This window comes from Macrobrachium nipponense, chromosome 3 (genome assembly GCF_015104395.2).
Source record: "Macrobrachium nipponense isolate FS-2020 chromosome 3, ASM1510439v2, whole genome shotgun sequence".
NCBI classification, from domain to species: domain Eukaryota; kingdom Metazoa; phylum Arthropoda; class Malacostraca; order Decapoda; family Palaemonidae; genus Macrobrachium; species Macrobrachium nipponense.
Window position 1 is genome coordinate 22,498,590 of NC_087202.1, and position 6,811 is coordinate 22,505,400.

The following is a 6,811-nucleotide window of genomic DNA, read 5'->3' on the forward strand; positions in this document are numbered from 1 at the left end:
CTCTCTCTCTCTCTCTCTCTCTCTCTCTCTCTCTCTCTCGTCATAACGTGAATTTAGGCTGGTTCTCAACTCTGATGAAATAAATTCGAAATTTGCATTACCCTTTACTGTACTTCAATCATTATGCTGTCTATTGTTATCAGAAGTATGTATATATATATATATATATATATATATATATATATATATATATATATATTTTATAGTTTTTAATATTAAAAAAATTAACCCGTACATTATATTTCTTGTTCTTTCTTTTTATGAATGAAAGGATCAATTGTAAAGCTGAACTAAATTTTGACTGTAAAATCTTTCATAAATGAATGAAAATCTAACTTTAGGTTCAAACTGTTTGATTTATAGGTCTTACTTTGCCTTCAGACTAAGATTGTTTATTCTTTATTTTATCCATTTGTTTATTTTAACTAAGAAGAAACTCGTCAATCAAAACTTGAAGAGAGAAAGAGATAATGAAATCTCTTGTTCGTTTGTCTTCATACCGCCCTCGCAAGGATCTAAAGCGCATTCTATTCTCAACACGACTTCCTTCCGAAACGTACACCTATCATATATTCGTGAAGCCGCGATCAAAGCGCGTCCTATCGACAGCCGACGTAAACACAGCATCCATTCATTGAAGTGTTTGTTTTGGGGGTTAGCGGTCGAGGAGATTGGATACACATATTAGTGGAGTTCGCCCTCGCAATAGTAAACGGAAGTCCCACTACGTAACCGTCTCATAAACAAACTCTTCACCCAGAAGCCTTGAGAAGTGTAAAGAAACACAGGCAAGTCGTTCGTTTTTCTTTCGTTTTATTAGTCTCCCCTTGTCTTCCGATGACGTCCTTCTCTTAATAGAAAACGGAAATTGGGCGACAATATCCTTCTTCATAAACAAACTCGAAGCAACCGCGGTGATAGCAGGAAGCAAGAACAATACTTCCTTTTTCTGTCATCACTGAGTCACCTTTTGTCACCTCTTCTCTCTCCCCTTTCCGTTTTTGGAGGGGAGGGAGGTTGGGGGAGGGGAGGAGGCGTCTTCCTTTGCCCCGAAGAGGCGCTAATCGTTTCGTTTTTATGCCCCCGCACGCAGGAAATATCATCGGCACAAATTTATAACCGGGGTTTCCTCGTCTTCCTCTTCCTCCATACTTGCGGGTGGGGTCTCTCTCTCTCTCTCTCTCTCTCTCTCTCTCCTCTCTCTCTCTCTCTCCACTAGCATACTTGTTGGTAAGCTTTGTTTCCTGTTATGGAGGAGGGATAGGAAAAAGTAAAAGAACTGTATGGGAATAGGAAGGAAGGAAGGAAGGATGAATGAACGAAGGAGCGGATTGGTTTATTAGTAACGAGGTGTTTGGGGCTGGGGAGGTAGGGAGGGAGAGGGGGGTGTGTGAAGGGGTGTGGTTGGAGGAAAGGGGGGTTGCATAGGTGTCTAACCATGTGTGCCGGATATGAAGACTGGGTTTGGAATCCGACGAAGCAGCAGCAGCAGCAGCAGCAGCAGCAGTACGGCAACTGGCCATGGCCCTGACTCAGGGCCCCGGATGCAAAACAGGGCCACACTAATCAGTTGCTGCTGGTGGCGTTTGCTTTACTCGGTAAGGGGTAGGCCCTCCTTGGATAGGGTAGGAGTGAGCATCCCGCTGGGACGGTAATTGGATGTAGGGAGGGAGAGGGACAGCAGATGTTCAGCTCTGCAAGGCTGTGTAAAGTCCTTTCGTTGCTTGCGTCTTGTTTTTGTACCGTTGTCCAGTCTGTACAATTGTATACACGCCATTTTGAACGGAATTCTGAGGATGATATTCCGTAATATGTATTTTTTTTAGTAAGGAATTTTGTATTTAATTTCATTCTGAGTACGAATTAAATAATTTTCGTGTTTTTTTTCCCCAAAATAAGTTTACATATCACTTATGATAATATCAGTTCGTCTGGAATTAGAATTTTTTACACATTCTTTACTTTCCTTTAATACGTTTGCTGATAAGACGACCTTGTTTGGTATCCGCTCCCCCCCCACCTCCCCAGGTATGGCCAAACTGTAGACATAGATAGGGAGAGGTTGAATTATTCTCGAAATCAGAAGACAGAGAATTCCCCATTAGAGAGCTTACCTGCCGTGCAGTACATCTTGAATTGTGAAATCTGTTCTGTACAGCAATGACGTGTCCTGGAGCCCTCTGCAATTGCAGGACTTTCGAGTGATTTTACTATAAGTAATCTATAAAACTCCCGAGAGTACTGTCCGAAGAGGCACCTGTAAAGTAATCAAAGGTCAGTGGCCTTGTGATATACAGGACCTACTTCCACTATAAACTATAAGCCATTGCTAGGTCATTTATATGAGTTTGTATGTGTGAGTGTGCGTGCGTGTATATGAAGAGCTATCCATGGTAATAACAGTATAATTCACCATACGAGGATGTGTAAAAGTCATAAAGCTCTGTGGAGAATTACAATGAGCACCTCTCTCAGCAGTTTTATCCAGGCCAAAATTCTTCAGTGTCTAGGTACCTGTATTCTTGAAAGTCCAAAATACTGATACTTCGGACAGGTTTGGACAGTTTCCACATTCTTGAATATTATTAAGGAAGTAGAAGAAGAATGAGGGAGTGATTGGAAAGAAATAGGCTTTGGATCGATTATAGGCCTTCTCCTTGTCCCGCTGTTTTTAGTCTAAACAGGTAGACAGTAGTCATCTTTTCCATCTTCAGTTGTTTGTAATAGATTTTTTCGAGAGTCTCCGATGTATATGTATATGTTAATTATATGCATGTACATGCAACAAATAATTCTTGGATTGATTGGATAAGTGGATTTCATGTAATTAACTTTGTTGAGACGTCTTCTGGGTTTCATGTCAGAAAATTATGTTCCCTGGGTGAGTGACTTTCTGTCCTTGGTGAAGAAGTCCTCAATGTCATAGGGCGCTTATAATTTCACAACAACAACAACAATAACAGAAACAATAATACTTGTAATGATGAAAACAATATTTAAGACATTCTGTTTCTGATCAAGAATTATAACATAATAATCTGAATTGTTTTCGTTTTAAGATAAAATTTTCCTTAAAAGTGGGGTTTTTGTTTTTTGCTTCAGTTAACTTTTGGGGTTTATAAAGGGGATATATCATATATATATATATATATATATATATATATATATATATATATATATATGTGTGTGTGTGTGTGATACTCGTTACCTTTTACAGTAATCGTGATTGCGTAGGCATGATGCGCATACACACACACACACACACACATGAACACACACACACACACATATATATATATATATATATATATATATATATATATATATATATATATATATATATATAGTGCTTATATCCGTGTATGCGCATCTTGCCTACGTAAATGCGATCAGTGTGAAAGGCAACGAGTATCAATACGTTTATAATCTTAACCAATGGGTATGCATCAAACCTATGGGAAATATTATATTGCTATCTTCTATCGTGTGAGAAAAATCTCCTGATATCTGTGGAAGTGCGAAAGAAATGAGAGAGAGAGAGAGAGACGAGAGAGAGAGAGAGAGAGAGAGACGAGAGAGAGAATAAAAAAAGAAAGTAAATGCAAAAGTTAATGAGCTGTAACAGCCCGCCCCAAAGCATCGTCACAGGAAGCAGTAAAGTGATGGTGTTGGGGGCGGGCGTGTGGGGGGGGGGGGGGGGGTGCGGGAAATGTGAGTGCCCTGCCCTTCCTGGCACACACACACACATACACTCACACACATACACACACATCCACATCTACATGTACACTCTTACATACGATCACACCTTATTCTTCTTACCCCTCTGACTTCTTCCTCCCTGACGATTTACTTACCTTTACCTTGTCGTCTATTGTTCCTCCTCGGCCCACTCTCCCCCTCCCCCTCCCCCTTAAACCCCCACCCAACTTCAAACCATCGACACCCTCCCATTCATCTCCTCGCCATCATCATCATCATCGCCCAAGAGCATCACCATCGTCGTTGTCACAATGCGACCATTGGGTAATACCTCACATCGACACTGACAGATGGAAGACCTTCGTTGATATAGGGGTTAAGGTCGCGAGGTACGATATTGAGAGAGAGAGAGAGAGAGAGAGAGAGAGAGAGAGAGAGGCTGCAGGTGATGCTTCTTTTATTTGTACCTTTAGTTTTTACTTTGTTGTTATTAGATAAGGTGGTGTTTTAGTCGTTAACTTTGGGAGTCGTTTGTCTTGCTACGGTTCCAATTGTTTATTTTTATGCTTTCTTACTTTTCGAACTGAATTTGTTCATATGCAGATTACTCTCTTTGTTGCTGGGATTTAATCTTTATTTGTTCATTCTAAGGATTTTCATCAGTTTTCAATATTTATTGGTAATGATTCTTGATTCTGATTTTTATTTGAAGTGTACGTTAGTAGCTTTTGCACAGAGAGAGAGAGAGAGAGAGAGAGAGAGAGAAGAGAGAGAGAGAGAGAGAGAGGTAAGTACGTAAGCCTGGAAAATTCTGAAATTCATCATTATTCTTTGCGCATTCTAAGGGTATCTGAATCTGAGGTAAATAGTGTATGAAGCTTAGATTATTTAGTCTGGTTTCATTCGTCATTTTAGCATCAGTGTATGGCCAGGTATTTCCTTGAGGTTTTATTTTTTTTTACCTCAGTAGAATTATAGCAACATGACTGGTATTTATCGTGAAGCTTTTCTTGTGCGTGAACTTGTTGTTCCTGTTTAAAGTATTATATGTAAATATCTCGTGATTACATTATATTGTTTTCATTGTTATGATAGTCCCATTTCGTTAGTGTATTATATTCACCTACTCGGGGACTAACCGTACAAACTACTTTGTTGATGTTTTTGTTAGGGGTAGGAAAGGTCTGTTGTACAGCCTGAAAAGGCCTGAAAAATGTTTCGCGTTGAGCTAAAGATACAGGAATTTTATGACAGGATACTTATGATTTATTTATTAGAATGAAAATGTAAAAAATAAATAATGTGCATGTTACTCAGTGCATAAAAATGATTTCTAATAGGATAAAGTGTATTTATTTTAGTTTTCGTTGGTGAAACAAGACCCTATTTGACCTTAAAAGGTAGGAATGTAATGTTTACTACATAATGGGTGAGGGGAAAATCTTGCACATGTCCCGAGTAAGCTGTTTTAGTGGAACTGTTTCTTTTGATTTAAAAACAATATTGGTGGTTTCAGTTATTAATGTAGGAGAGCTTCATGTTCCTTTTTAATCATTTCCTCATTTTGCTTCTAATATTCATTTCGGTTCTGTTTACTTGTTCTTGCTGCCAGTAATAACGTTAAAATGTTTCGTTTAGACTATTTAAATTTCTCTGAGTTTTATCTAATAAAAAAAGTTTGGTTAAATGATTTCAGGTTCTTTGTTAGTTCTCTCTAGTTATTGAAGAACGTTTTGTCTATATTATTTGAATTTCTTTATTAGTTTTCTCTAATATCATAGAAAAACGTTTCGATTAAATTATTTAAGTTTCTTAGTTTTCTCAAATATTATTATAGAATGTTTTGTTTCAATTATTTGAATATCTGTATGTAACATTATATAAAAACGTTTCGGAAAAACGGCGACTGTTATTGTGTACATGCTGACGCAGAAATCAACATAATCAACAAAGGCTTAACCGGATATTTTCCAACCATCCAGGAAATTTGGCATCCGGGCCAGTTCCATAATCGTTTTCCGGCCGATGCCTAGTTAGAACGAACTGGTTTGCAAGCGCCAAGTTGTATTTTGCTTTCTTACTCTTCGTTGCATTGAGTTTCGTATGGTTTTATTCGGACGTCTTGCCTTGATGATTTCAAACTCAGCTGATAGGCAGCAAGACAAGAAGGAATCAGTGATAAAAATACGGGCACTTGTTCGCAAACGTCATATTTTTTTTATCCTTTTTCTCTTCATGATTTTGATAAACATTACCAAACAACCTAAAGAAATTTTTCATAGCCATATGACCAAAATTTAGGTTATATTCGGGGGAAAAATCGGCATATAGAACAAATTTGCGTTGTTTTTCTTAAAGAAATTGCATGTATAGACTGTCCATAACTTGACTTATTTCCATGTTATAAAAGAAGACAAACGGATACGAGGAAGCAAATGCATTTGGTCACGCTGAGCAGCTCAAAGTCAGTCTACATTCTTTTCCTTTTTCTGACTTTGAGCTGCTCAGCGTGACCAAATGCATTTGCTTCCTCGTATCCGTTTGCCTTCTTATACAAAATGGTAGGCCCGTCTCTTGACATTGTGAAGAGTACAGGAGTCGAGAAAAACAGTCCGGGGGATATTTTTAGTCCTTAGTGTAGGGAGAGGAATGGATGCCTACTGTTTTATTTTATATTTAATCAAAGTAATTGAATAATGAATTTGAAACAGATGGTCAAGGACATGATAATTCAGTTGTAATAATACAATTCCAACAGTTTTCTTTCACAAAATGTTTTATGTCTTACGCATCTCTTTTAGAAACCTTAAATCATACAGTTCGTAATTACGTTCGAATGAGCAGTTATTCAACATACGAGTAAGAAATAAAGAATGAAAGAAAGGAACGAAACAAAATTGTACATCAATTACAACTAATCTTCAATCATCGGCTCATTACACACAGCACACACACACACACACACACACACACACAGTACTACTACACTACACTACATGCTGAAAAGACAGCTTCAAGTGCCGCGACTCGAAAGGTAAAAATATGAGAGTTTCCTTTCCTTAATGCCCGAGGCCTTTTAAGAGGACAACGTTTACGAGCGATAAAACAA